Raw genomic sequence first — 27164 nt, 5'->3', positions numbered from 1 at the left:
AGCAGCTGGTTCTCACCATCCCATCATCTCCACCATGATGGCCAGAACACCAAAGGCTTTCAAGTGTAAGCGAGCACATAAAGGTAATTGTTAACCCTAGCGCTAAAATAAAGCGTCACTAGATTCTCTAACATGATTAACTCCTTATGAGCAGAGCATGCAGCCTGATGACTGACGTGTATAAGCGCGCTTGTAAAACATTTTAAGGGCGCGCTTAAAACTATTACGTAAAGGTTTCACGTGAGCACGCAATTAAAAAAAAAAGTCCTATCTTTAATGTTTGAATAACATAGTAAGGCGGCGTGGCAAAGGACGTTTATCGCCACTTGCAGCTATATTTCTGTTTGTTTTTCAGTCATTTCCTGTATGTTTTTGCTGTATTTTTGTGTATATTTGTCCCTCATTTTATGTGTTTTTGTAGTCATTTTGCATCCACAATTAGACCAAGGGCTACATGTGGCCCCCGGGCCACCAGTCGCCTATATCTGTTATAGGATAACGTTCAGTATTTTAAAATAGCAATTTTTTGTACGTCCTTGAGAAGTTGTCATTTCAATTTGTTTTCAGTCGTTTATTTTTGCTGTTTATATTCATTTTCAGTTTGAAGTAAAGTAAAATGTCGCCATATTCACGCATTCTTAATTATGTTGCTTCTGCATTGTAGGTTACGGAAAATATTCATTTTGAAAAGTGAGCACCAAGTGAAAAACTCTACGTGCTCCCATGAGCATCAGACCCAAAAGGTTATGTGCACCCCTGGCTATATCCATAGATATATATATATAGATATATATTTAAGATTGCTGCTGTATAGTAGATGCAAAAATCAAATTAATAAAATTCATGAACGTAAATGAAAATGTGTTGAAGATTTGTGTTTAATACAGTAACATAACATAGCTGTTACCACTATGGTATAAGTGTCAGGTGAGATGTTGAGGAGTTCGAGTGTGAAAAGATGCAATTGCAGCAACATAGGAGGTGGAATTCCTGTGTCATAACCAGGATTTAATGTGTCTCTGGAAGCAGTAAACCAAGTATATGAAATTGTTAAACCTATTGTACTGAAAACAAAACCAACCCATAGGATCATAGAATCTGTGTCACGATGTGAACCCAAACGCAGAAACAGATGGAGGGAGCGAGAATGTTGGTAATAGTAGCCCATCTTAATTCTTAAAGCAAACAAAAAAACCACAAGGAAACCACAGAACAAAACGCAGCAAGACACGAGAAGCGTTACATTGACGACGAACCATCATTTGTTCTGTGTCCAAGCACTCAGCTAAATAGCGCAGGAGGCCTGATTGGGAACGGGCCACACCTGGGTGCAAAACACGAGGCAGCTAATCACTCAGAACCCAAACACACTGACATCACTGGGAGGCGGAGCCACGAGCAGGAATACCTGGAAACACAAAGACAAGAGGCCAGACTCGAAAACAGAATAAAACAAACACTCTCAGACGACCACAGGGGCTACACACAAACAAAACTAAACAGAACCTGACAACCTGTTATTATCACGCTCGTCCACCTAAATCGAAGGCTTTGCACTCCATGACCTATGAAAGTCAAAATTATGAGAAAGAAAGTCAACATTATGAGATATAAAGTCATAATTGTGATTGAAAGTCAAAATTATGAGAAAGAAAGTCATAATTATGAGATAATCTACCAACACTGACTGTTACCATATTTAGTGATACTTTTAATAATAATATTCATTCAAAATGTTTTGGCTGTTTATTCAGTTCTTAAAATTCAACACATGGTACATAATGTAGAAAATAGTGGAAGTACATTCATTTCATCGCATTTTTGTATGTTTCTGTAATTATGACCTGCTATAGTGATTTTTAAAATTTTTTTTTAGTGGCAGAAATGGGCATATTCACTGAATAAGAGATTGGTGGCTACATGGATGGATAGCCTCAAGAACTCAAAGGTAAACAACAATAAGGTCAAATCCAATGACATCATCAACAACGACAAAAACCTGAGACAGCAGCAACTTATTGGCTGGTGGACGAACAAGTGTGGAGCTGTAGGGAACCAGAGGGAACGTGAAGGGACAAATTCAGCAGTGGTGAATCAAACTGGGTGTCCTGTAATTCTGCTAGCTGCTCACAATGTGAACGTACGGTGCAGTTTGAACGTCAAGCTTTCTGTCTGTCTTTCTTTTCCTGCAAGTGGAAGAAAACCAGAGGAATGTGCTGATGGCTAAACGTTTCATCTCTGTCTCACATTACTGCCCAGACTGAACCTCACTGACCCAACACGCACGCACACACACCACACACACACAGATGTTGCCATTTGTCATTGTGCCTGTATTTTGATGATGCCCCTGGTATCCATGGTAACTGTTACAAGGGCAAACAGCAGCATGGAGAGATGGAAATGTGTCTTGAATGCACTGCTGTGGTTTTGGAGGACAATTGTCACTTTTTCTGAGTTAGATCACACGCTGAAATAATGATGGTGCCCAAACGCAATTGTAAAGTTGTGCATGTTAAAATAAACAGCAACTTTTTGCAACAATTAGCAACAAACCACGTTTAAAATATGTATGTGCATATTTTTTCAATGTTATTTTTGACCAGATTTACAGCAATATTTGTGAAATTTGTGATATTTTTTTTCCTCTTAAAAATATATATTGACAATTGTAAATCTAAATGTTGACTCTAAATGGTAAATATTAAATCTGAATCTAAATGGTAAATATTAAATCTGAATCTAAAAGCTTTTATTTTGGTACTTCTGGTGAATTTGCATATTTGCTAAATATTTAGTTTTGCCTGTGACATTTAGATTTAACATTTAGATTTAGATATTATATTTTTTCTGGGATTTTTTTTTTTATTCACTAATATTGCTGTATATCTGGTCAAAAGTAATGTAAAAAAAAATTTGCATGCGCAACTTTACAATCGGTGTCCCATATTACCAAGAGGTTTTAAAACTTTGATACTTTGATAGTTTCGCACACCACTTTCAGCCTTACTTATTTCATTGTTATGATTAGCTAAGAGAGATAACTGTAATATTCTCATTGTCATTGTTTTCTGCAAACGATTCGTTCAGTGTTTGGATGATCCAGCTGACACAGAACGATCCAAATGCAAACCTGGTTGAAGGTCGTAGGTTATTGTTTTCCATCTGAGATGAAATGTCTCTATGTGCTGTCCCCTCACAGCTGACTGAAACTGCAACATGCAACAGATCAATATTGTTATAACTAGTAACTGGTTACGGTTACAGTTTTTCACATTAAGAACTGCAAAGTCATTTTTATCCACACAACTCTAAATCAAAACATTTCCTGCACTTTTTTTTTTTCCCCAACCCACATATGGTTGTGGATTTGGGGAAACCCCCTTAAAGTGCTGATTCACATCACTGTGAATTACTGCTGCACTCTTTAACCTTTTTCAGAGTTTATTATTTATTTGATGTAGGTTTTACTTTTTATTTTCTACAAGAATTGCATTTGTTGAAGTTTCCTCAGTGAAACATGCAACAATGCAATAGCATGTATGCAATGCAAGGAAAGGTTTATTCTTCATTTGTGTGTAATGGGTGTGCCTGACTTGTGAGTTTTGCAATGGACCTGCACTCTGACAAATGTGTGTTCTGTGTTTACTGTTTTGGCTTGTAATTTAATGACTCCCACTAATCATTATGGGAAGAAAAGTCACCACTAATGGACTGGAACTATAATCTTCTGAAAGAAAGTCAGCCGCCTTATCGATTAGGCGACGTGGTCACGTGGCACGCTCACGGAAAAATACATTAAGGATTTTTGTTGGGTAAGGAGAGACAAAAATCACATGTGTAGAAAATCTAAATTTTACTATTAGTTTTAAAAATTCAACTTCTGCTTTCGGAGGTGAGGAGAGAAGTCACATTAAGGTTTTTTTTTAGGTTTTTGTGAATTAATCTGTGACCCATTTTTGGGTCTCGGGCCGGATGTTGAGAAGTAAACTGTATGTATGTAAACTGTTATCCTTTGTAAGGTGTGACAACTTGGTTTATTTCTGCTTACAAACACGATACTGCGATTATCAATATATTGGTCAGAAATCAATCTACGATAATCTATGAGATAACAAGAAGATGAAAAAAGATTAAGTGAAAAAATACAATTTTCATGTTATATCTCTGAAAGACAATAAATTGATAAAGTACATTTAGTGAAAAAGCAGAAAAAGTTTTGAAAACAAAAAAAAAAAACATACTTAGCGCGAGCAAATCGATTATCGATATCGATATATCGTCGTATCGAGATGTCGTCACACTCCTACGTATCGATGGTAGAAATACACTGAGTTTTAATGACAAACTGTCTACAAGGCACAGCAGAAGGTTTTACATCCATAGGAACACAATGGCTGCTGTGTTTGGTGCGAAAAACTCATAAAGAAAGTGCTGTGAAAACATGAATAAAGCACTTCACACACATAGTATACAGTATGTCGTCAGAACAACTATTGGAACATTTTTTTAAAAAGTGAAGAGGCCTTTCTTTGGTAGCGCCGCTTTTCCTGTAAGGTCAAAAGGAATACAGAATTGGGATGCAAACGTGGCACCACGAGCTGCCATACAACAGTAACCCCCACCCTCAAACACACACACACACACACCTATGTGCTCCCTGCTGAACCAGCATGACCACTCAGGCTCCAGGGCCAACTTGTGTGGGCACAGACTTCCTTTTCCACCTCCTCCCTTCACTACTCATGTCTGCTGTCTTCAAAATATTTAAATGTTTTCGATAATTTAGAAATGAAACCGAAAACCAAGCTATCTGAGAAAAGTCCAGTACAGCCCAGTACAGCACAGTTCAGTATTATTATCATTTATTTTTGTAATTGTTTCTATATATAAGGAAAATGAGAATACCATTAGGAGCAATCTCTTACACATTGGTACAATTTTAAGGGTTTGAAATTATTTGCCATAAATGTTAACCTCCAGTGTTTCAATATTAATGCATACAACAGTACTATGTAGGGATGTAACGATTCACTCAACTCCCGATACGATTCGATTCACGATACTGGGTTCACGATACGATTCTCTCACGATTTTTTCATTTACAATATGGGACTGTAGACAAATTTTTTTTTTTTGGGAAAAAAACTAGAAAATACTGTATTATTTTCCTTTTATTTTTCATTGTCAAAAGAATTCCTTGATAAACTATTCAAAACAATGCAATTTAACTAAAAATAAATCTTGAATGAAATAAATAAAGGAATAATACAAATGAAAATGAAGCCTATTAATTTCAATTCTGGTTCTATAATAAACAATGCAAAACTGCATAATAGTTCGTTTTCTTTTAAAAGTGCAACTGAAAATGTATTTTGTGCCTTAACAATTGGACTTTTGTTTGGACCAGTAGAGGGCGGTGGTAGCCCAGTGGTCGGTTGACATGCAGCTATCTTGCAGTGAAGAAGAGATGCTATGCGCTAGCAGACAGAGCTTATAGAAAAACGTGACTTTTACAGATATTCAAGTAATATTAAAGATATTCTTTCGGTGCTAAAGGGGCAATGAATCATTTATTAACATATTTAAGAGTAGAAGGCGGCCAGAAAGAAAGTATTAGCAGGCTCCGCCCGCCGCCAACACTTCCGGATAGCGCCCTCTGCTGGTTAAAAAAAGTACTGCGATTCAATTGTCAGAAAATCGATATCAACCGTGATACCTATGAATCTATTTTTAACTGCCTTATGATTAATTGTTACATCCCTAGTACTATGCATACAAATGTTTGTAATTTTGGAATATTGTACTGCTCCTAATGTAAATATTCAGTGCAAAATCAATGAAAATACAAGTCCATAATTAGATGTTTTCATATGTCTTCTGAAACACATGTTTTTCTTCTCAATCTCTCATGGTTAGTTTAATACATCGTCTACTTTCTACTTGGTTATGAGCATGTCAAGTCAAAAACAGACCATGAAGGGACTCGAACCCTCAATCTTCTAATCCGAAGTCAGACGCCTTAGCCATTAGGCCACATGGTCGAGGCTGCACGTTTTATAGGCTGATTTTCACGAGTCATGCTCAGTAGAGAAATGTTGAAGACACAAAAACCCACTAAACCTGTCGAAAAACACAAATCAAGTCAATATTCAGATGTTTTTGTAAGTCGTCTGAATCACATGTTGTTTCCCAATAAGGATAGGCTACATTCACACCTCAAGCCTTAATGCTCAGTTCCAACTTTTTTGCTCTTTCAGATGATAGATTTGATTTGATATTTTACAGGCAGGTTCTCACAAGTCATGCTCAGTAGAGAAAGTTTGAACAATTCAAGGCAAGTCACAAAATGCCACCAAATCTGTTGAAGAAGAGAAATCAACTCATGATTAATTTGATAAAGCATTTTCATTTAACTTGATTCTGACAAAGCCAAGGCAATAACAGACCATGATGACTCGAACCCTTAATTTTCTGATCCGAAGTCAGACGCCTTAGCCGTTAGGCCACATGGTCATGTTCTCAGACTTTACAGGCAGATTTTCACAAACCCAAGGTAAAACCGAAGGTAAGTCACAAAAAGCCACTAAACATTTTGAAAACTACTACTCAGTATTCAAACATCTTAAGCATCATCTGTTATATGTTTGTCAAGGAATATAACTTTCCTTAAATCCTTCTTCTCAATCTGGGATGATTTATTTGATAAAGCATTATCATTTATATTGATTATGAGTACGACGAGACAACAACAGACCATGAAGGGACTCGAACCCTCAATCTTCTGATCCGAAGTCAGACACCTTATCCATTAGGCCACATGGTCATGGTTTGAACGAGTGAGCACCGTAAACCTAAGTAAGTCACAAAAAGTCACTAAATCTGTTGAAAAAGTGAAATCAACTCAATATTCAGATGTTATGAGTGTCATCTGAATTACGTATTTGTCAAAGATGATAGAACCGCTTATAAAATACAATACTTGTCAATAATAAAAAGTTTTTGTATGAATCACATGATTTCATGACAATTATGAGAATGACCAGTCAATAATAGACCACGAAGGGAATCAAACCCTCAGAACCCTCTATTTTCTGATCCGAAGTCAGGAACCTTATCCGTTAGGCCACATTGTCTTGCTTTGATATTTTACAGGCAGGTTTTCACAAGTCATGCTCAGTAGAGAACTATTGAACACTTCGTATATGAAGGTAAGTCACAAAAAGCCACTAAACATTTTGAAAGCTACAAATCAACTCATTATTCAGACACTTTCATCATCTGAATTATATATTTGTCAAGGAATATAACTTCCCTCACATCCTTCTTCTTAATCTGTGATGATTTATTTGATAAAGCATTATCATTTATATTGATTATGAGTATGACTAGTCAATAACAGACCATGAAGGGACTCGACCCCGCAATTTTCTGATTCAAAGTCAGACACCTTATCCGTTAGGCCACATGGTCTTGCTTTGAGTTTTTACAAGTTGTACTCAGTAAAGAAAGTTTGACCAATTCATATGCCAAGGTAAGTCACAAAAAGCCACTAAATCTGTTGAGAAGGAGAAAACAACTCAATATTCAGATGTTTTGAGTGTCATCTGAATTACATATTTGTTAAAGAAGTATTAATAGTAATCTTCACATTTTTCTTGTCAAACTGTCATGAATTATTTGATAAAGGATTTTCATTTGAAATTATTATGACAACATATAGGCAACATCAGACCATGAAGGGACTCGAACCCTCAATTTTCTGCTTCGAAGTCAGACACCTTATCCATTAGGACACATGGTCACATTCTCTGTTCTTACAGGCAGATTTTCACTAAACCTGTTATAAAATACATAACTTGTCAATAATCACGTTTTTGTATGAATCACATACAATTCAGAATCAGAATCAGAATCAGTGGGTGACTGGGGGTGTGTTCATGTGGATGGTGGCCAAGAGCTCTTCTCTGGAGTAAGAGCACCCAGTAGCGGATTTTACGACAAAAACAAGACAAAAAAGTGCGCACCAACACACCACAGCAGCCATCCGCGGCGCCATCTTGGTAAGTTCATACACCAAGTCACAAAATGCCACTAAATCTGTTGAAAAAGAGAAATCAACTCTTCATTTATTTAATAAAGGTTTTTTTTTTAAATTGATTATCACAATGTGAAGGCAATATCAGTCCATGAAGGGACTCGAACCCTCAATCTTCTGATCCGAAGTCAGACGCCTTATCCATTAGGCCACATGGTCTTGCTTCTATAGTTCTAGGCAGGTTTTCACAAGTCATGCTCAGGAGAGAAAGTTTGAACAATTCATACACCAAGTCACAAAATGCCACTAAATCTGTTGAAAAAGAGAAATCAACTCATGATTTATTTAATAAAGGATTTTTATTTAAATTGGTCATGACAATGTCAAGGCAATATCAGACCATGAAGGCACTCGAATCCTCAATTTTCTGATGCAAAGTCTGTCCTTACAGGCAGATTTTCAAAAACCCACTAAACCTGTTATAGAATACATTACTTGTCAATATCCACATGTTTTGTACAAATCACATGTTTTTCAGCAAGAACAGCTCTTCTTAAAATTGTTAATTAAATAGCCCTTTATAAACTTATGAGAATGACGAGTCGGTAAAGGATTTTTACCGACATCAGACCATGAAGGGACTCGAACCCTCAATCTTCTAATCCAAAGTCAGAAACCTTATCCATTAGGCTACACGGTCACATCTTCAGCTTTTACAGCCAGATTTTCACAAACCCACTGAACCTGTTATAAAATAACATCAAATGTTTTTCAGTTAGAACAGCTTTTCTAAACATTCTTATTTGGTTGGTAGAACAGTCTTATATATGATTATGAGAATGACGAGTCAATAACAGACCATGAAGGGACTCGAACCCTCAATTTTCTGATCCGAAGTCAGACGCCTTATCCATTAGGCCACATGATCACATTTGAAGGTTTACAGGGAGATTTTAACAAGTCTTGTTTAGGAAAGAAAGATTGACAACTTTGCATCTCAGAATAAGTCAAGTAAACCAAAAAAACTGATTTATAAAATACAATCCTTGTCAATAATTCAATGTTTTTGTATGTCACATGAATCACATGTTCTTAAGTAAAGACAGCTTTGCTTAAGTTTTCTTTCACTTACTGAACTGATTGGATGATAAGTATGTTATACTATTATGAGAATGACGAGTCAATAACAGACCATGAAGGGACTCGAATCCTCAATTTTCTGATCCGAAGTCAGACGCCTTAACCATTAGGCCACATGGTCTTGCTATTAATTCTTACAGGTAGGTTTTGACAAGTCGTGCTCAGTAAAGAAAGTTTGACCAATTCATATACCAAGGTAAGTCACAAAATGCCCCCAAATCTGTTGAAAAAGAGAAATCAACTCAATATTCAGATGTTTTGAGTGTCATCTGAAATACATATTTGTCAATGAATATAGTAATCTTTAAGTTTTCATTGTCAAACTGTCATGAATTACTTGATAAAGCATTTTCATTTGAATTTCTTATGACAGTATACAGGCAACATCAGACCATGAAGGGACTCGAACCCTCAATCTTCTGACCCGAAGTCAGACGCCTTAACCATTAGGCCAGACGGTCACGTCTTCAGATTTTACAGGCAGATTTTCACAAACCCACTAAACCTGTTATAAAATAACATTAAATATTTTTCAGTAAGAACAGCTTTTCTAAACACTCTTAAAATGTTGGTAGAACAGTCTTATATATGATTATGAGAATGACGAGTCAATAACAGACCATGAAGGGACTTGAACCCTCAAATTTCTGATTCGAAGTCAGACGCCTTATCCATTAGGCCACATGATCTTGCTCTCAGTTTTTACAGGCAGGTTTTCACAGTGCTCAGTAAAAAAGTTTGACCAATTCATATACCAAGGAAAGTCACAAAATGTGACTAAATCCTTTGAAAAAGAGAAATCAACTCAATATTCAGATGTTTTGAGTGTCATCTGAATTACATATTTGTCAATCAATAAAGTAACCTTTAAGTTTTTCTTCTCAAACTATGACAATATATAGGCAATATCAGACCATGAAGGGACTCGAACCCTCAATTTTCTGATCCGAAGTCAGACGCCTTATCCATTAGGCCACATGATCACATTTGATGGGTTTACAGGGAGATTTTAACAAGTCTTGTTTAGGAAAAAAAGATTGACAACTTTGCATCTCAGTATAAATCAAGTAAACCAAAAAAACCAATTTATAAAATACAATACTTGTCAATAATCAAATGTATTTGTATGTCACATGAATCACATGTTTTTAAGTAAAGACAGTTTTGCTTAAGTTTTCTTTCACTTACTTAACTGATTGGATGGTAAGTATGTTATATGATCATGAGAATGACGAGTCAATAACAGACCATGAAGGGACTCGAACCCTCAATTTTCTGATCCGAAGTCAGACGCCTTATCCATTAGGCCACATGGTCTTGCTATGACTTTTTACAGGCAGTTTTTGACAAGTCGTGCTCAGTAAAGAAAGTTTGACCATTTCATATACCAAGGTAAGTCACAAAATGCCACTAAATCTGTTGAAAAAGAGAAATAAACTCAATATTCAGATATTTTTTGAGTGTCTTCTGAATTACATATTTGTCAATCAATATAGTAATCATTAAGTTTTTATTCTCAAACTGTCACAATTATTTTGATTAAGCATTTTCATTTGAATTTATTATGACAATATATAGGCAACATCAGACCATGAAGGGACTCGAACCCTCAATCTTCTGATCCGAAGTCAGACGCCTTATCCATTAGGCCACACGGTCACATTTTCAGCTTTTACAGGCAGAATTTCACAAACCCACTAAACCTGTTATAAAATAACATCAGATGTTTTTCAGTAAGAACAGCTTTTCTAAACATTTTTAACTGATTGGATGGTAAGTATTTTATATGATCAAGAGTATGACAAGTCAACAACAGACCATGAAGGGACTCGAACCCTCAATCTTCTGATCCGAAGTCAGACACCTTATCCATTAGGCCACATTGTCTTGCTATGACTCTTTACAGGCAGGTTTTGACAAGTCGTGCTCAGTAAAGAAAGTTTGACCAATTCATATACCAAGGTAAGTCACAAAATGCCACTAAATCTGTTGAAAAAGAGCAATAAACTCAATATTGAGATATTTTGAGTGTCATATGAATCACATATTTGTCAAAGAATATAGTAATCTTTACATTTTTCTTGTCAAACTGTCATGAATTATTTGATAAAGCATTTTCATTTGAATTTATTATGACAATATAACATCCAACCATGAAGGGACTCGAACCCTCAATCTTCTGATCCAAAGTCAGACGCCTTATCCATTAGGCCACACGGTCACATTCTCTGAACTTACAGGCAGATTCTCACAAACCCACTAAACCTGTTATAAAATACTAGTCAATATCCACATGTTTTTGTATCAATCACATGTTTTTCAGCAAGAAAAGACCTTCTTAAGTTTTTCTTCACATTCTCAATTGGTTGGTTGAAAAGTCTTTTATACGATTATCAGAATGGCTAGTCAATAACAGACCATGAAGGGAATCAAACCCTCAGTCTTCTGATCTGAAGTCAGACACCTTATCCATTAGGCCACATGGTCTTGCTTTCATATTTTTTAGGCAGGTTTTCACAAGTCATTCTCAGCAGAGAAAGTTTGACCAATTCATACACCAAGTCACAAAATGCCACTAAATCGGTTGAAAAAGAGAAATCAACTCAATATTCAGATGTTTTGAGTGTCATCTGAATTACATATTTGTCAATCAATAAAGTAACCTTTAAGTTTTTCTTCTCAAACTATGACAATATATAGGCAATATCAGACCATGAAGGGACTCGAACCCTCAATTTTCTGATCCGAAGTCAGACGCCTTATCCATTAAGTCCACATGATCACATTTGATGGGTTTACAGGGAGATTTTAACAAGTCTTGTTTAGGAAAAAAAGATTGACAACTTTGCATCTCAGTATAAGTCAAGTAAACCAAAAAAACCGATTTATAAAATACAATACTTGTCAATAATCAAATGTATTTGTATGTCACATGAATCACATGTTTTTAAGTAAAGACAGTTTTGCTTAAGTTTTCTTTCACTTACTGAACTGATTGGATGGTAAGTATGTTATATGATTATGAGAATGACGAGTCAATAACAGACCATGAAGGGACTTGAACCCTCAATTTTCTGATCCGAAGTCAGACGCCTTATCCATTAGGCCACATGGTCTTGCTATGACTTTTTACAGGCAGTTTTTGACAAGTCGTGCTCAGTAAAGAAAGTTTGACCAATTCATATAGCAAGGTAAGTCCCAAAATGCCACCAAATCTGTTGAAAAAGAGAAATCAACTCAATATTCAGATGTTCTGAGTGTCATCTGAATTACATATTTGTCAATCAATATAGTAATCTTTAAGTTTTTATTCTCAAACTGTCACAATTTATTTGATAAAGCATTTTCATTTGAATTTATTATGACAATATATAGTCAATAACAGACCATGAAGGGACTCAAACCCGCAATCTTCTGATCCGAAGTCAGACGCCTTATCCATTAGGACACACGGTCACATTTTTAGCTTTTACAGGCAGAAATTCACAAACCCACTAAACCTGTTATAAAATAACATCAAATGTTTTTCAGTAAGAACAGCTTTTCTAAACATTCTTAACTGATTGGATGGTAAGTATTTTATATGATCAAGAGTATGACAAGTCAACAACAGACCATGAAGGGACTCGAACCCTCAATTTTCTGATCCGAAGTCAGACGCCTTATCCATTAGGCCACATGGTCTTGCTATGACTCTTTACAGGCAGGTTTTGACAAGTCGTGCTCAGTAAAGAAAGTTTGACCAATTCATATACCAAGGTAAGTCACAAAATGCCACTAAATCTGTTGAAAAAGAGCAATAAACTCAATATTGAGATATTTTGAGTGTCATATGAATCACATATTTGTCAAAGAATATAGTAATCTTTACATTTTTCTTGTCAAACTGTCATGAATTATTTGATAAAGCATTTTCATTTGAATTTATTATGACAATATAACATCCAACCATGAAGGGACTCGAACCCTCAATCTTCCGATCCGAAGTCAGACGCCTTATCCATTAGGCCACACGGTCACATTCTCTGATCTTACAGGCAGATTCTCACAAACCCACTAAACCTGTTATAAAATACTAGTCAATATCCACATGTTTTTGTATCAATCACATGTTTTTCAGCAAGAAAAGACCTTCTTAAGTTTTTCTTCACATTCTCAATTGGTTGGTTGAAAAGTCCTTTATACGATTATCAGAATGGCTAGTCAGTAACAGACCACGAAGGGAATCAAACCCTCAGTCTTCTGATCTGAAGTCAGACACCTTATCCATTAGGCCACATGGTCTTGCTTTCATATTTTTTAGGCAGGTTTTCACAAGTCATTCTCAGCAGAGAAAGTTTGACCAATTCATACACCAAGTCACAAAATGCCACTAAATCGGTTGAAAAAGAGAAATCAACTCATGATTTATTTAATAAAGGATTTTTATTTGAATTATGACCATTTTCACAAACCCACTAAATGTTTTTCAGTAAGAACAGCTTTACTAAACATTCTTAATTTGTTGATAGAACAGTCTTTTATACAATTATGAGAATGACGAGACAACAACAGACCATGAAGGGACTTGAACCCTCAATTTTCTGATCCGAAGCCAGACGCCTTATCCATTAGGCCACATGGTCTTGCTATTACTTCATACAGGCAGTTTTTGACAAGTCGTGCTCAGTAAAGAAAGTTTGACCATTTCATATACCAAGGTAAGTCACAAAATGCCACCAAATCTGTTGAAAAAGAGAAATCAACTCAATATTCAGATGTTTTGAGTGTCATCTGAATTACATATTTGTCAATCAATAAAGTAACCTTTAAGTTTTTCTTCTCAAACTATGACAATATATAGGCAACATCAGACCATGAAGGGACTCGAACCCTCAATTTTCTGATCCAAAGTCAGACGCCTTATCCATTAGGCCACATGATCACATTTGATGGGTTTACAGGGAGATTTTAACAAGTCTTGTTTAGGAAAAAAAGATTGACAACTTTGCATCTCAGTATAAGTCAAGTAAACCAAAAAAAACGATTTATAAAATACAATACTTGTCAATAATCAAATGTATTTGTATGTCACATGAATCACATGTTTTTAAGTAAAGACAGTTTTGCTTAAGTTTTCTTTCACTTACTGAACTGATTGGATGGTAAGTATGTTATATGATTATGAGAATGACGAGTCAATAACAGACCATGAAGGGACTTGAACCCTCAATTTTCTGATCCGAAGTCAGACGCCTTATCCATTAGGCCACATGGTCTTGCTATGACTTTTTACAGGCAGTTTTTGACAAGTCGTGCTCAGTAAAGAAAGTTTGACCAATTCATATAGCAAGGTAAGTCCCAAAATGCCACCAAATCTGTTGAAAAATAGAAATCAACTCAATATGCAGATGTTCTGAGTGTCATCTGAATTACATATTTGTCAATCAATATAGTAATCTTTAAGTTTTTATTCTCAAACTGTCACAATTTATTTGATAAAGCATTTTCATTTGATTTTATTATGACAATATATAGTCAATAACAGACCATGAAGGGACTCGAACTCGCAATCTTCTGATCCGAAGTCAGACGCCTTATCCATTAGGCCACACGGTCACATTTTCAGCTTTTACAGGCAGAATTTCACAAACCCACTAAACCTGTTATAAAATAACATCAAATGTTTTTCAGTAAGAACAGCTTTTCTAAACATTCTTAACTGATTGGATGGTAAGTATTTTATATGATCAAGAGTATGACAAGTCAACAACAGACCACGAAGGGACTCGAACCCTCAATTTTCTGATCCGAAGTCAGACGCCTTATCCATTAGGCCACATGGTCTTGCTATGACTCTTTACAGGCAGGTTTTGACAAGTCGTGCTCAGTAAAGAAAGTTTGACCAATTCATATACCAAGGTAAGTCACAAAATGCCACTAAATCTGTTGAAAAAGAGCAATAAACTCAATATTGAGATATTTTGAGTGTCATATGAATCACATATTTGTCAAAGAATATAGTAATCTTTACATTTTTCTTGTCAAACTGTCATGAATTATTTGATAAAGCATTTTCATTTGAATTTATTATGACAATATAACATCCAACCATGAAGGGACTCGAACCCTCAATCTTCTGATCCGAAGTCAGACGCCTTATCCATTAGGCCACACGGTCACATTCTCTGATCTTACAGGCAGATTCTCACAAACCCACTAAACCTGTTATAAAATACTAGTCAATATCCACATGTTTTTGTATCAATCACATGTTTTTCAGCAAGAAAAGACCTTCTTAAGTTTTTCTTCACATTCTCAATTGGTTGGTTGAAAAGTCCTTTATACGATTATCAGAATGGCTAGTCAGTAACAGACCACGAAGGGAATCAAACCCTCAGTCTTCTGATCTGAAGTCAGACACCTTATCCATTAGGCCACATGGTCTTGCTTTCATATTTTTAGGCAGGTTTTCACAAGTCATTCTCAGCAGAGAAAGTTTGACCAATTCATACACCAAGTCACAAAATGCCACTAAATCGGTTGAAAAAGAGAAATCAACTCATGATTTATTTAATAAAGGATTTTTATTTGAATTATGACCATTTTCACAAACCCACTAAATGTTTTTCAGTAAGAACAGCTTTACTAAACATTCTTAATTTGTTGATAGAACAGTCTTTTATACAATTATGAGAATGACGAGACAACAACAGACCATGAAGGGACTTGAACCCTCAATTTTCTGATCCGAAGCCAGACGCCTTATCCATTAGGCCACATGGTCTTGCTATTACTTCATACAGGCAGTTTTTGACAAGTCGTGCTCAGTAAAGAAAGTTTGACCATTTCATATACCAAGGTAAGTCACAAAATGCCACCAAATCTGTTGAAAAAGAGAAATCAACTCAATATTCAGATGTTTTGAGTGTCATCTGAATTACATATTTGTCAATCAATAAAGTAACCTTTAAGTTTTTCTTCTCAAACTATGACAATATATAGGCAACATCAGACCATGAAGGGACTCGAACCCTCAATTTTCTGATCCAAAGTCAGACGCCTTATCCATTAGGCCACACGGTCACATTTGTTGTTCTTACAGGCAGATTTTCACAAACCCACTAAACCTGTTATAAAATACTAGTCAATAACCACATGTTTTTGTATCAATCACATGTTTTTCAGCAAGAAACAATCTTCTTAAGTTTTTCTTCAGATTCTTAATTGGTTGGTTGAAAAGTCCTTTATACGATTATCAGAATGGCTAGTCAATAACAGACCATGAAGGGAATCAAACCCTCAGTCTTCTGATCCGAAGTCAGACACCTTATCCATTAGGCCACATGGTCTTGCTTTTATATTTTTTAGGCAGGTTTTCACAAGTCATTCTCAGTAGAGAAAGTTTGACCAATTCATACACCAAGTCACAAAATGCCACTAAATCGGTTGAAAACGAGAAATCAACTCAATATTCAGATGTTTTGAGTGTCATCTGAATTACATATTTGTCAATCAATAAAGTAACCTTTAAGTTTTTCTTCTCAAACTATGACAATATATAGGCAATATCAGACCATGAAGGGACTCGAACCCTCAATTTTCTGATCCGAAGTCAGACGCCTTATCCATTAGGCCACATGATCACATTTGATGGGTTTACAGGGAGATTTTAACAAGTCTTGTTTAGGAAAGAAAGCTTGACAACTTTGCATCTCAGGATAAGTCAAGTAAACCAAAAAAACCGGTTATAAAACACAATACTTGTCAATAATCAAATGTATTTGTATGTCACATGAATCACATGTTTTTAAGTAAAGACAGTTTTGCTTATGTTTTCTTTCACTTATTTAACTGATTGGATGGTGAGTATGTTATATGATTATGAGAATGACGAGTCAATAACAGACCATGAAGGGACTCGAACCCTCAATTTTCTGATCCGAAGTCAGACGCCTTATCCATTAGGCCACATGGTCTTGCTATGACTTTTTACAGGCAGTTTTTGACAAGTCGTGCTCAGTAAAGAAAGTTTGACCAATTCATATAGCAAGGTAAGTCACAAAATGCCACCAAATCTGTTGAAAAAGAGAAATCAACTCAATATTCAGATGTTCTGAGTGTCATCTGAATTACATATTTGTCAATCAATATAGTAATCTTTAAGTTTTTATTCTCAAACTGTCACAGTTTATTTTATAAATCATTTTCATTTGAATTTATTATGACAATATATAGTCAATAACAGACCATGAAGGGACTCGAACCCTCAATCTTCTGATCCGAAGTCAGACGCCTTATCCATTAGGCCACACGGTCACATTTTTAGCTTTTACAGGCAGATTTTCACAAACCCACTAAACCTGTTATAAAATAACATCAAATGTTTTTCAGTAAGAACAGCTTTTCTAAACATTCTTATTTGGTTTGTAGAACAGTCTTATATATGATTATGAGAATAACAGTCAATAACAGACCATGAAGGGACTCGAACCCTCAATTTTCTGATCCGAAGTCAGACCCCTTATCCATTAGGCCACATGGTCTTGCTTTTATATTTTTTAGGCAGGTTTTCACAAGTGATTCTCAGTAGAGAAAGTTTGACCAATTCATAAACCAAGTCACAAAATGCCACTAATTCTGTTGAAAAAGAGCAATAAACTCAATATTGAGATATTTTGAGTGTCATATGAATTACATATTTGTCAAAGAATATAGTAATCTTTACATTTTTCTTGTCAAACTGTCATGAATTATTTGATAAAGCATTTTCATTTGAATTTATTATGACAATATAACATCCAACCATGAAGGGACTCGAACCCTCAATCTTCTGATCCAAAGTCAGACGCCTTATCCATTAGACCACAAGGTCACATTCTCTGAACTTACAGGCAGATTCTCACAAACCCACTAAACCTGTTATAAAATACTAGTCAATATCCACATGTTTTTGTATCAATCACATGTTTTTCAGCAAGAAAAGACCTTCTTAAGTTTTTCTTCACATTCTTAATTGGTTGGTTGAAAAGTCTTTTATACGATTATCAGAATGGCTAGTCAATAACAGACCATGAAGGGAATCAAACCCTCAGTCTTCTGATCTGAAGTCAGACACCTTATCCATTAGGCCACATGGTCTTGCTTTCATATTTTTTAGGCAGGTTTTCACAAGTCATTCTCAGCAGAGAAAGTTTGACCAATTCATACACCAAGTCACAAAATGCCACCAAATCTGTTGAAAAAGAGAAATCAACTCAATATTCAGATGTTTTGAGTGTCATCTGAATTACATATTTGTCAATCAATAAAGTAACCTTTAAGTTTTTCTTCTCAAACTATGACAATATATAGGCAATATCAGACCATGAAGGGACTCAAACCCTCAATTTTCTGATCCGAAGTCAGACGCCTTATCCATTAGGCCACATGATCACATTTGATGGGTTTACAGGGAGATTTTAACAAGTCTTGTTTAGGAAAAAAAGATTGACAACTTTGCATCTCAGTATAAGTCAAGTAAACCAAAAAAAACGATTTATAAAATACAATACTTGTCAATAATCAAATGTATTTGTATGTCACATGAATCACATGTTTTTAAGTAAAGACAGTTTTGCTTAAGTTTTCTTTCACTTACTGAACTGATTGGATGGTAAGTATGTTATATGATTATGAGAATGACGAGTCAATAACAGACCATGAAGGGACTTGAACCCTCAATTTTCTGATCCGAAGTCAGACGCCTTATCCATTAGGCCACATGGTCTTGCTATGACTTTTTACAGGCAGTTTTTGACAAGTCGTGCTCAGTAAAGAAAGTTTGACCAATTCATATAGCAAGGTAAGTCCCAAAATGCCACCAAATCTGTTGAAAAATAGAAATCAACTCAATATGCAGATGTTCTGAGTGTCATCTGAATTACATATTTGTCAATCAATATAGTAATCTTTAAGTTTTTATTCTCAAACTGTCACAATTTATTTGATAAAGCATTTTCATTTGATTTTATTATGACAATATATAGTCAATAACAGACCATGAAGGGACTCGAACTCGCAATCTTCTGATCCGAAGTCAGACGCCTTATCCATTAGGCCACACGGTCACATTTTCAGCTTTTACAGGCAGAATTTCACAAACCCACTAAACCTGTTATAAAATAACATCAAATGTTTTTCAGTAAGAACAGCTTTTCTAAACATTCTTAACTGATTGGATGGTAAGTATTTTATATGATCAAGAGTATGACAAGTCAACAACAGACCATGAAGGGACTCGAACCCTCAATTTTCTGATCCGAAGTCAGACGCCTTATCCATTAGGCCACATGGTCTTGCTATGACTCTTTACAGGCAGGTTTTGACAAGTCGTGCTCAGTAAAGAAAGTTTGACCAATTCATATACCAAGGTAAGTCACAAAATGCCACTAAATCTGTTGAAAAAGAGCAATAAACTCAATATTGAGATATTTTGAGTGTCATATGAATCACATATTTGTCAAAGAATATAGTAATCTTTACATTTTTCTTGTCAAACTGTCATGAATTATTTGATAAAGCATTTTCATTTGAATTTATTATGACAATATAACATCCAACCATGAAGGGACTCGAACCCTCAATCTTCTGATCCAAAGTCAGACGCCTTATCCATTAGGCCACACGGTCACATTCTCTGATCTTACAGGCAGATTCTCACAAACCCACTAAACCTGTTATAAAATACTAGTCAATATCCACATCACATGTTTTTGTATCAATCACATGTTTTTCAGCAAGAAAAGACCTTCTTAAGTTTTTCTTCACATTCTCAATTGGTTGGTTGAAAAGTCCTTTATACGATTATCAGAATGGCTAGTCAATAACAGACCATGAAGGGAATCAAACCCTCAGTCTTCTGATCTGAAGTCAGACACCTTATCCATTAGGCCACATGGTCTTGCTATTACTTCATACAGGCAGTTTTTGACAAGTCGTGCTCAGTAAAGAAAGTTTGACCATTTCATATACCAAGGTAAGTCACAAAATGCCACTAAATCTGTTGAAAAAGAGAAATCAACTCAATATTCAGATGTTTTGAGTGTCATCTGAATTACATATTTGTCAATCAATAAAGTAACCTTTAAGTTTTTCTTCTCAAACTATGACAATATATAGGCAACATCAGACCATAAAGGGACTCGAACCCTCAATTTTCTGATCCGAAGTCAGACACCTTATCCATTAAGTCCACATGATCACATTTGATGGGTTTACAGGGAGATTTTAACAAGTCTTGTTTAGGAAAAAAAGATTGACAACTTTGCATCTCAGTATAAGTCAAGTAAACCAAAAAAACCGATTTATAAAATACAATACTTGTCAATAATCAAATGTATTTGTATGTCACATGAATCACATGTTTTTAAGTAAAGACAGTTTTGCTTAAGTTTTCTTTCACTTACTGAACTGATTGGATGGTAAGTATGTTATATGATTATGAGAATGACGAGTCAATAACAGACCATGAAGGGACTTGAACCCTCAATTTTCTGATCCGAAGTCAGACGCCTTATCCATTAGGCCACATGGTCTTGCTATGACTTTTTACAGGCAGTTTTTGACAAGTCGTGCTCAGTAAAGAAAGTTTGACCAATTCATATAGCAAGGTAAGTCCCAAAATGCCACCAAATCTGTTGAAAAAGAGAAATCAACTCAATATTCAGATGTTCTGAGTGTCATCTGAATTACATATTTGTCAATCAATATAGTAATCTTTAAGTTTTTATTCTCAAACTGTCACAATTTATTTGATAAAGCATTTTCATTTGAATTTATTATGACAATATATAGTCAATAACAGACCATGAAGGGACTCAAACCCGCAATCTTCTGATCCGAAGTCAGACGCCTTATCCATTAGGCCACATTTTTAGCTTTTACAGGCAGAAATTCACAAACCCACTAAACCTGTTATAAAATAACATCAAATGTTTTTCAGTAAGAACAGCTTTTCTAAACATTCTTAACTGATTGGATGGTAAGTATTTTATATGATCAAGAGTATGACAAGTCAACAACAGACCATGAAGGGACTCGAACCCTCAATTTTCTGATCCGAAGTCAGACGCCTTATCCATTAGGCCACATGGTCTTGCTATGACTCTTTACAGGCAGGTTTTGACAAGTCGTGCTCAGTAAAGAAAGTTTGACCAATTCATATACCAAGGTAAGTCACAAAATGCCACTAAATCTGTTGAAAAAGTGCAATAAACTCAATATTGAGATATTTTGAGTGTCATATGAATCACATATTTGTCAAAGAATATAGTAATCTTTACATTTTTCTTGTCAAACTGTCATGAATTATTTGATAAAGCATTTTCATTTGAATTTATTATGACAATATAACATCCAACCATGAAGGGACTCGAACCCTCAATCTTCTGATCCGAAGTCAGACGCCTTATCCATTAGGCCACACGGTCACATTCTCTGATCTTACAGGCAGATTCTCACAAACCCACTAAACCTGTTATAAAATACTAGTCAATATACACATGTTTTTGTGTCAATCACATGTTTTTCAGCAAGAAAAGATCTTCTTAAGTTTTTCTTCACATTCTCAATTGGTTGGTTGAAAAGTCCTTTATACGATTATCAGAATGGCTCGTCAATAACAGACCATGAAGGGAATCAAACCCTCAGTCTTCTGATCTGAAGTCAGACACCTTATCCATTAGGCCACATGGTCTTGCTTTCATATTTTTTATGCAGGTTTTCACAAGTCATTCTCAGCAGAGAAAGTTTGACCAATTCATACACCAAGTCACAAAATGCCACTAAATCGGTTGAAAAAGAGAAATCAACTCATGATTTATTTAATAAAGGATTTTTATTTGAATTATGACAATTTTCACAAACCCACTAAATGTTTTTCAGTAAGAACAGCTTTACTAAAGATTCTTAATTTGTTGATAGAACAGTCTTTTACACAATTATGAGAATGACGAGACAACAACAGACCATGAAGGGACTTGAACCCTCAATCTTCTGATCCGAAGTCAGACGCCTTATCCATTAGGCCACATGGTCTTGCTATTACTTCATCCAGGCAGTTTTTAACAAGTCGTGCTCAGTAAAGAAAGTTTGACCATTTCATATACCAAGGTAAGTCACAAAATGCCACCAAATCTGTTGAAAAAGAGAAATCAACCCAATATTCAGATGTTTTGAGTGTCATCTGAATTACATATTTGTCAATCAATAAAGTAACCTTTAAGTTTTTCTTCTCAAACTATGACAATATATAGGCAATATCAGACCATGAAGGGACTCGAACCCTCAATTTTCTGATCCGAAGTCAGACGCCTTATCCATTAGGCCACATGATGACATTTGATGGTTTTACAGGGAGATTTTAACAAGTCTTGTTTAGGAAAGAAAGATTGACAACTTTGCATGTCAGGATAAGTCAAGTAAACCAAAAAAAACGGTTATAAAATACAATACTTGTCAATAATCAAATGTTTCTGTATGTCACATGAATCACATGTTTTTAAGTAAAGACAGTTTTGCTTAAGTTTTCTTTCACTTTCATAACTGATTGGATGGTAAGTATTTTATATGGTTATGAGTATGACGAGTCAATAACAGACCATGAAGGGACTCGAACCCTCAATTTTCTGATCCAAAGTCAGACGCCTTATCCATTAGGCCACATGGTCATGCTATGACTTTTTTCAGGCAGGTTTTCACAAGTCGTGCTCAGTAGAGAAAGTTTGAAGAATTCATATAAGAAGGTAAGTCACCAAATCTGTTGAAAAAGAGAAATCAACTCAGTATTCAGATTTTTTGAGTGTCATTTGAATTAAGCATTCCTTAGGTTATTCTAATCAAATCGTCATAATTTATTTTATAAAGCATTTTCATATGAACTGAATGACTATGTCTCCCCATGATTAAGACCATGAAGGCACTCGAACCCTCAATCTTGTGATCCGAAGTCAGATGCCTCATCCATTAGGGCACAATTTTCACGAGTCATGCTTAGTAGAGAACTATTGAACACTTTGTATACGAAGGTAAGTCACAAAAAGCCACTAAACCTCTTGAAAAAGACAAATCAAGTCAATGATCAAATGATTTTGTATGTTGTCCGAATCACATGTCAATGGCATTCTGTAAGGTTTTTATTCTCAATCTTCCCTGGTCTCTTTCTGTACTGGTATGTTTGATAATTATTTGGTTATGAGTATGACTAGTCAATAACAGATCATGAAGGGACGTGAACTCTCAATTTTCTGATCCTAAGTCAGTCGTCTTTTCCTGAAGTACTGTTTTTATTTTTGATTGGTTATGAGCATGGATGTCACTTGCATCAGACTAAATTATCAACTACATCTGAATAATTAGCCTCAAAATGTTAATTAGGTACTAGGACACGTCCAAACCATGTCTGTTCCAGCATTTTTTGGCCTAACGAGCCTTTGAAACAAGCCAAATGGGTATGGAAATAAAAGCAACAATGCTCCTTTAAACCTTTGGTGACGGTGAAATGCCTTTACCAACCACAGCCCTAAATCCACCTTAGAGTTGCACAATGTTAGGACGTCATGACTGAAGCCATCATTTTTCCACTATCTTGCTGGGTCGTGGTTTGGAAAGAGAGCAAGAAAATAGGCCCTCAGCACTTACACTATATCGTGTGTGTTCATGTGTTTCCATTCTCACAACGATATAGCTAATTCTGAAGAAAATTACAAGGATTTGTTGTGATTACTTGTCTGTGTCACCCCACAAAAGTTATTTATAGGCTACAATTACATAAAGCCGCACATATGCAACAACAGAGTATGAAATAAACAAGTAATTTCAATAAACGTACAGTAAACCAGTGTCCCTTAGGCCAGTGGTTCCCAAACATTTTCTGTTGCACCCCTCTATGAAGAACACCTTTTTTCAGGTTCCCCTTAGTAACACATTTCTAGAAAATGGTAAAAATGAAAAATGTAAAAATAGTGACAATTGTTCTTCAAAGGTCGTCAAGCTTTAGTTACATCACTAAAGTCTGAACCGCCCCCTCCAGGGAGTGCCTGTTGCCAGTGTAAGTCGCAAATGCAAGTATATCCAACTGCAGCCAAGGGTACAGAACAAGGCAAGGCAAGGCAAGGCAAATTTATTTATATAGCGCATTTCATACTCAAGGCAACTCAATGTGCTTTACATGATAAAACATTCAATTGTTTAAAATCAATAAGAACATTTAAATCAATAAGAACATTTAAAATCATCAGTGAAATCAATTAAAATCATCAGTAAAATCATCATTACATCAACAACATGACAAAAAAATCTCTCTCTCAATCATATGCAGTAGAGAAAAAAAGTGCCTTTAACTTTGATTTAAAAATGTTCACATTGGATGCTGACTTCAGCTCTGCTGGCAGTTTGTTCCACTTCTTTGCAGCATAACAACTAAAAGCAGCATCACCATGTTTACTGTGATCTCTGGGCTCCACTATCTGACCTGTGTCCATAGATCTGAGAGACCTGCTGGGTTCATACCTGACTAACATGTCACTGATGTATTCTGGACCAAACCCATTCACAGATTTATACACCAGCAGCAGAACTTTAAAGTCTATTCTGAGGCTGACTGGGAGCCAGTGTAAAGACTTTAAAACTGGAGTAATGTGCTCTGACCTCTTTGTTCTGGTTAAGACCCGAGCTGCAGCGTTCTGAACCAGCTGTAGCTGTTTGATGCTCTTTTGGGGGATTCCTGTCAGAAGACCATTACAATAGTCCAGTCTGTTGGAGATAAAAGCATGGACCAGTTTCTCCTGATCTTTCTGAGCCATTAAACCTTTCACTCTGGAGATGTTCTTTAGGTGGTAGAAGGCTGTTTTTGTGATAGATTTGATCTGACTGCTGAATGTAAGATCAAAGCGTCGCTGGGTTTTTCTATCAGTTTTGTATAAATGTCTGGCCATTGAACATCGGGCCAGGAGCGCACATCGGATGACCACTCGTTTTTGAGAATGCTGCATGGGTCCCACAAGCGTTCACCTGTACTTAAAGTGAGTTTCCTTAAAGGTGCAGTCCGCGACTTTCAGATCCCTCTCTCCCCCTCCCTTCCCGCTGCTCTCTTGCCCTGCCTCCAAACTTTCCAAAGTCCCTCCCTCAGAAGAGCTAACAAGCTAACGTTAGTCCGACAGCAACATCACAGTAATATAATACTGTTAAAAGCATATTACAGGGGTGGTGTTTAGCTCAGTGGGTTGAGCGCCCGCCCCATGAACGGAGGCTGTAGCTCCCCACCTGCAGCCGGTCCAGGCCCGACTCCCGGCCTGGGACCCTTTGCTGCATGTCATTCCCTGCTCTCTCTGATCCCTTTCCTGTCAAGCAACTGTCATATAAAGACCACTACAGCCCAAAAAATCCTTTTAAAAAAAAAAAAAAGCATATTACTGCAGCGCTTCTCTCTCTCTCAATGTGCACACACCTCAGCAACAGCAACAACTCAGTGTCACTTACAGCAGTCCACGCGGAGGCTGCTGCACGCACATGAACACATGCACTACAGAGTTCTAGTGTAACAATTACAAATCAAATATAATGTAAATCAAGCAGCAATAATTACCTTTCAATCAGAAAAGTCACCAATTCCATTTTCTACTCCTCCAGACCATACACTGTAAATATGATAGCGCTCTAGCTCCGGGAAAGGGGCGGGGACTGTGAGCAACAGCAGTCAGACAGTCCATCAAACACAATCCTGGCTCTGATTGGTTCTTTTTCCTCGGTTGCGGTGCATTCTGGCAATCTGCCAAAGGCTATAGGAGCAGCAGGGGGGACTCAATGAGTCTGTTTTTTCACACAAACTACTCGTTTGATGTAAAGCTGTCCTTACATAGTGACAACTTTAGCAAATATGACAAAAAGTCACTTTTATAAGAGTTGCAGACTGCACCTTTAAATAAGCGACCGCGTCCTCAGGTGACAAGCTTTCTACATACTTAGAACTATTTTTGAGCCTTAACAGGGGTTCATTCATTGCCATTTTTCAAGCATCACATATGTAAACAACATGGTTTCTGCACCGAGTATGCACGCGCACACCAGTCACCTGTCGCATGTTTGTCCATAATGAAATGGGTCTATTGAGCCTGTACTTAATAGAGTTGAGGAGGAGACGAAAGTGACTTAGCAGACAGTGAGTGTTTGAAGCAGCTGAATTACTTTGCTGCTGCTGCTGCTGCTGTGATAAACACACAGCCTGAAGCCCTGAGACGGACTCACAATCACAATAGCCACTTAAATATCCATGTGTTTTACTGTAATGTGCAGTTTTTTGGCTGAAAACATCACCCCCATCTGGATAAAAGATGGTCCTTCCTGCCACACTAAGGCCTGGAAACCATTGGCTCTGCTCTGACTGGGTGTTGTGACGTGGTCTGTGTTGGTATGGGGTGACCAGGTTCACTGTAGTAGGTTACAGCACAAGTATTAGGTGACTCACACACACGCGCCACAGAATTAGACAGGTTTAAGTGTGGGTTAGGTGAGCATTAGGTAAGTAAATAAGAGTCCAGTGAGAGGGAGACATTACGGATTAGCTTTAGAAACGCTTGTCTGCGTGTATGCATGCACACGGCTCCTGAGTGAGAGGATTTGACTTCATTATGTATTCTGGTTAAAGTTTATTCTGTTCACTGAGTGATCTGCTATAGTTATCCAACACACACAGACACACAGACACACACATAAACACACCAATGACTCACTGATGACCTCCTGTCTCTGTAAATCAGAGTAGCAGATTATTGGAGGTTTACTAATTTGTGAAAACATGACAGTGGCATATATAAAATGTCCAGTTTTGACCTGTTTACTGCTGCTATGTAACCAAACCAATTTGGAAATTTCCACCAATGGAACCGCCCACAGCTAGTTCGTTCTCTCTTGGCTTTACATGAAAATCAAGTCATCAGTAGGGGAAAAACCTGAACATACAGGGATTCAT

General features: G+C 36.3%; 45 non-coding genes across 45 annotated transcripts; all 45 read right to left on the bottom strand.

The window, feature by feature from the left end:
- Nucleotides 1-5971: 5971 nt before the first annotated feature.
- trnar-ucg (transfer RNA arginine (anticodon UCG)) lies at nucleotides 5972-6044 on the bottom strand. Its single transcript has one exon. It is a non-coding gene; the product is annotated as a tRNA-Arg (tRNA).
- A 709-nt stretch (nucleotides 6045-6753) lies between these two features.
- On the bottom strand, nucleotides 6754-6826 carry trnar-ucg (transfer RNA arginine (anticodon UCG)). Its single transcript has one exon. It is a non-coding gene; the product is annotated as a tRNA-Arg (tRNA).
- Nucleotides 6827-8184: 1358 nt separating this feature from the next.
- On the bottom strand, nucleotides 8185-8257 carry trnar-ucg (transfer RNA arginine (anticodon UCG)). Its single transcript has one exon. It is a non-coding gene; the product is annotated as a tRNA-Arg (tRNA).
- A 408-nt stretch (nucleotides 8258-8665) lies between these two features.
- On the bottom strand, nucleotides 8666-8738 carry trnaq-uug (transfer RNA glutamine (anticodon UUG)). The gene has a single exon. It is a non-coding gene; the product is annotated as a tRNA-Gln (tRNA).
- Nucleotides 8739-8893: 155 nt separating this feature from the next.
- trnar-ucg (transfer RNA arginine (anticodon UCG)) lies at nucleotides 8894-8966 on the bottom strand. The gene has a single exon. It is a non-coding gene; the product is annotated as a tRNA-Arg (tRNA).
- A 260-nt stretch (nucleotides 8967-9226) lies between these two features.
- Nucleotides 9227-9299, bottom strand: trnar-ucg (transfer RNA arginine (anticodon UCG)). Its single transcript has one exon. It is a non-coding gene; the product is annotated as a tRNA-Arg (tRNA).
- Nucleotides 9300-9566: 267 nt separating this feature from the next.
- On the bottom strand, nucleotides 9567-9639 carry trnar-ucg (transfer RNA arginine (anticodon UCG)). The gene has a single exon. It is a non-coding gene; the product is annotated as a tRNA-Arg (tRNA).
- Nucleotides 9640-9794: 155 nt separating this feature from the next.
- On the bottom strand, nucleotides 9795-9867 carry trnar-ucg (transfer RNA arginine (anticodon UCG)). The gene has a single exon. It is a non-coding gene; the product is annotated as a tRNA-Arg (tRNA).
- Nucleotides 9868-10088: 221 nt separating this feature from the next.
- On the bottom strand, nucleotides 10089-10161 carry trnar-ucg (transfer RNA arginine (anticodon UCG)). The gene has a single exon. It is a non-coding gene; the product is annotated as a tRNA-Arg (tRNA).
- Nucleotides 10162-10422: 261 nt separating this feature from the next.
- trnar-ucg (transfer RNA arginine (anticodon UCG)) lies at nucleotides 10423-10495 on the bottom strand. The gene has a single exon. It is a non-coding gene; the product is annotated as a tRNA-Arg (tRNA).
- A 269-nt stretch (nucleotides 10496-10764) lies between these two features.
- On the bottom strand, nucleotides 10765-10837 carry trnar-ucg (transfer RNA arginine (anticodon UCG)). The gene has a single exon. It is a non-coding gene; the product is annotated as a tRNA-Arg (tRNA).
- A 155-nt stretch (nucleotides 10838-10992) lies between these two features.
- Nucleotides 10993-11065, bottom strand: trnar-ucg (transfer RNA arginine (anticodon UCG)). Its single transcript has one exon. It is a non-coding gene; the product is annotated as a tRNA-Arg (tRNA).
- A 261-nt stretch (nucleotides 11066-11326) lies between these two features.
- Nucleotides 11327-11399, bottom strand: trnaq-uug (transfer RNA glutamine (anticodon UUG)). The gene has a single exon. It is a non-coding gene; the product is annotated as a tRNA-Gln (tRNA).
- Nucleotides 11400-11592: 193 nt separating this feature from the next.
- trnastop-uca (transfer RNA opal suppressor (anticodon UCA)) lies at nucleotides 11593-11665 on the bottom strand. The gene has a single exon. It is a non-coding gene; the product is annotated as a tRNA-Sec (tRNA).
- Nucleotides 11666-12221: 556 nt separating this feature from the next.
- trnar-ucg (transfer RNA arginine (anticodon UCG)) lies at nucleotides 12222-12294 on the bottom strand. Its single transcript has one exon. It is a non-coding gene; the product is annotated as a tRNA-Arg (tRNA).
- A 495-nt stretch (nucleotides 12295-12789) lies between these two features.
- trnar-ucg (transfer RNA arginine (anticodon UCG)) lies at nucleotides 12790-12862 on the bottom strand. The gene has a single exon. It is a non-coding gene; the product is annotated as a tRNA-Arg (tRNA).
- A 261-nt stretch (nucleotides 12863-13123) lies between these two features.
- Nucleotides 13124-13196, bottom strand: trnar-ucg (transfer RNA arginine (anticodon UCG)). Its single transcript has one exon. It is a non-coding gene; the product is annotated as a tRNA-Arg (tRNA).
- Nucleotides 13197-13389: 193 nt separating this feature from the next.
- On the bottom strand, nucleotides 13390-13462 carry trnastop-uca (transfer RNA opal suppressor (anticodon UCA)). The gene has a single exon. It is a non-coding gene; the product is annotated as a tRNA-Sec (tRNA).
- A 268-nt stretch (nucleotides 13463-13730) lies between these two features.
- Nucleotides 13731-13803, bottom strand: trnar-ucg (transfer RNA arginine (anticodon UCG)). The gene has a single exon. It is a non-coding gene; the product is annotated as a tRNA-Arg (tRNA).
- Nucleotides 13804-14029: 226 nt separating this feature from the next.
- Nucleotides 14030-14102, bottom strand: trnaq-uug (transfer RNA glutamine (anticodon UUG)). The gene has a single exon. It is a non-coding gene; the product is annotated as a tRNA-Gln (tRNA).
- Nucleotides 14103-14363: 261 nt separating this feature from the next.
- trnar-ucg (transfer RNA arginine (anticodon UCG)) lies at nucleotides 14364-14436 on the bottom strand. Its single transcript has one exon. It is a non-coding gene; the product is annotated as a tRNA-Arg (tRNA).
- Nucleotides 14437-14703: 267 nt separating this feature from the next.
- trnar-ucg (transfer RNA arginine (anticodon UCG)) lies at nucleotides 14704-14776 on the bottom strand. The gene has a single exon. It is a non-coding gene; the product is annotated as a tRNA-Arg (tRNA).
- A 155-nt stretch (nucleotides 14777-14931) lies between these two features.
- Nucleotides 14932-15004, bottom strand: trnar-ucg (transfer RNA arginine (anticodon UCG)). The gene has a single exon. It is a non-coding gene; the product is annotated as a tRNA-Arg (tRNA).
- Nucleotides 15005-15265: 261 nt separating this feature from the next.
- trnar-ucg (transfer RNA arginine (anticodon UCG)) lies at nucleotides 15266-15338 on the bottom strand. Its single transcript has one exon. It is a non-coding gene; the product is annotated as a tRNA-Arg (tRNA).
- A 193-nt stretch (nucleotides 15339-15531) lies between these two features.
- trnastop-uca (transfer RNA opal suppressor (anticodon UCA)) lies at nucleotides 15532-15604 on the bottom strand. The gene has a single exon. It is a non-coding gene; the product is annotated as a tRNA-Sec (tRNA).
- Nucleotides 15605-15871: 267 nt separating this feature from the next.
- Nucleotides 15872-15944, bottom strand: trnar-ucg (transfer RNA arginine (anticodon UCG)). The gene has a single exon. It is a non-coding gene; the product is annotated as a tRNA-Arg (tRNA).
- Nucleotides 15945-16170: 226 nt separating this feature from the next.
- trnaq-uug (transfer RNA glutamine (anticodon UUG)) lies at nucleotides 16171-16243 on the bottom strand. Its single transcript has one exon. It is a non-coding gene; the product is annotated as a tRNA-Gln (tRNA).
- A 193-nt stretch (nucleotides 16244-16436) lies between these two features.
- On the bottom strand, nucleotides 16437-16509 carry trnar-ucg (transfer RNA arginine (anticodon UCG)). Its single transcript has one exon. It is a non-coding gene; the product is annotated as a tRNA-Arg (tRNA).
- Nucleotides 16510-16730: 221 nt separating this feature from the next.
- Nucleotides 16731-16803, bottom strand: trnar-ucg (transfer RNA arginine (anticodon UCG)). Its single transcript has one exon. It is a non-coding gene; the product is annotated as a tRNA-Arg (tRNA).
- Nucleotides 16804-17063: 260 nt separating this feature from the next.
- Nucleotides 17064-17136, bottom strand: trnar-ucg (transfer RNA arginine (anticodon UCG)). The gene has a single exon. It is a non-coding gene; the product is annotated as a tRNA-Arg (tRNA).
- A 267-nt stretch (nucleotides 17137-17403) lies between these two features.
- trnar-ucg (transfer RNA arginine (anticodon UCG)) lies at nucleotides 17404-17476 on the bottom strand. Its single transcript has one exon. It is a non-coding gene; the product is annotated as a tRNA-Arg (tRNA).
- Nucleotides 17477-17630: 154 nt separating this feature from the next.
- trnar-ucg (transfer RNA arginine (anticodon UCG)) lies at nucleotides 17631-17703 on the bottom strand. The gene has a single exon. It is a non-coding gene; the product is annotated as a tRNA-Arg (tRNA).
- Nucleotides 17704-17959: 256 nt separating this feature from the next.
- trnaq-uug (transfer RNA glutamine (anticodon UUG)) lies at nucleotides 17960-18032 on the bottom strand. Its single transcript has one exon. It is a non-coding gene; the product is annotated as a tRNA-Gln (tRNA).
- Nucleotides 18033-18225: 193 nt separating this feature from the next.
- trnastop-uca (transfer RNA opal suppressor (anticodon UCA)) lies at nucleotides 18226-18298 on the bottom strand. Its single transcript has one exon. It is a non-coding gene; the product is annotated as a tRNA-Sec (tRNA).
- A 555-nt stretch (nucleotides 18299-18853) lies between these two features.
- Nucleotides 18854-18926, bottom strand: trnar-ucg (transfer RNA arginine (anticodon UCG)). The gene has a single exon. It is a non-coding gene; the product is annotated as a tRNA-Arg (tRNA).
- A 267-nt stretch (nucleotides 18927-19193) lies between these two features.
- Nucleotides 19194-19266, bottom strand: trnar-ucg (transfer RNA arginine (anticodon UCG)). The gene has a single exon. It is a non-coding gene; the product is annotated as a tRNA-Arg (tRNA).
- A 155-nt stretch (nucleotides 19267-19421) lies between these two features.
- trnar-ucg (transfer RNA arginine (anticodon UCG)) lies at nucleotides 19422-19494 on the bottom strand. Its single transcript has one exon. It is a non-coding gene; the product is annotated as a tRNA-Arg (tRNA).
- Nucleotides 19495-19755: 261 nt separating this feature from the next.
- Nucleotides 19756-19828, bottom strand: trnaq-uug (transfer RNA glutamine (anticodon UUG)). The gene has a single exon. It is a non-coding gene; the product is annotated as a tRNA-Gln (tRNA).
- Nucleotides 19829-20026: 198 nt separating this feature from the next.
- On the bottom strand, nucleotides 20027-20099 carry trnastop-uca (transfer RNA opal suppressor (anticodon UCA)). The gene has a single exon. It is a non-coding gene; the product is annotated as a tRNA-Sec (tRNA).
- Nucleotides 20100-20660: 561 nt separating this feature from the next.
- Nucleotides 20661-20733, bottom strand: trnar-ucg (transfer RNA arginine (anticodon UCG)). Its single transcript has one exon. It is a non-coding gene; the product is annotated as a tRNA-Arg (tRNA).
- A 487-nt stretch (nucleotides 20734-21220) lies between these two features.
- On the bottom strand, nucleotides 21221-21293 carry trnar-ucg (transfer RNA arginine (anticodon UCG)). The gene has a single exon. It is a non-coding gene; the product is annotated as a tRNA-Arg (tRNA).
- Nucleotides 21294-21554: 261 nt separating this feature from the next.
- Nucleotides 21555-21627, bottom strand: trnar-ucg (transfer RNA arginine (anticodon UCG)). The gene has a single exon. It is a non-coding gene; the product is annotated as a tRNA-Arg (tRNA).
- A 193-nt stretch (nucleotides 21628-21820) lies between these two features.
- trnastop-uca (transfer RNA opal suppressor (anticodon UCA)) lies at nucleotides 21821-21893 on the bottom strand. The gene has a single exon. It is a non-coding gene; the product is annotated as a tRNA-Sec (tRNA).
- A 268-nt stretch (nucleotides 21894-22161) lies between these two features.
- Nucleotides 22162-22234, bottom strand: trnar-ucg (transfer RNA arginine (anticodon UCG)). Its single transcript has one exon. It is a non-coding gene; the product is annotated as a tRNA-Arg (tRNA).
- A 559-nt stretch (nucleotides 22235-22793) lies between these two features.
- trnaq-uug (transfer RNA glutamine (anticodon UUG)) lies at nucleotides 22794-22866 on the bottom strand. The gene has a single exon. It is a non-coding gene; the product is annotated as a tRNA-Gln (tRNA).
- Nucleotides 22867-27164: the final 4298 nt, after the last annotated feature.

The sequence above is a fragment of the Gouania willdenowi genome, chromosome 19, assembly GCF_900634775.1.
Source record: "Gouania willdenowi chromosome 19, fGouWil2.1, whole genome shotgun sequence".
In the NCBI taxonomy this organism is placed as follows: Eukaryota; Metazoa; Chordata; class Actinopteri; order Blenniiformes; family Gobiesocidae; genus Gouania; species Gouania willdenowi.
Note: the sequence above shows the minus strand (reverse complement) of the source record. Positions and strands in the feature narration are given on the sequence as shown.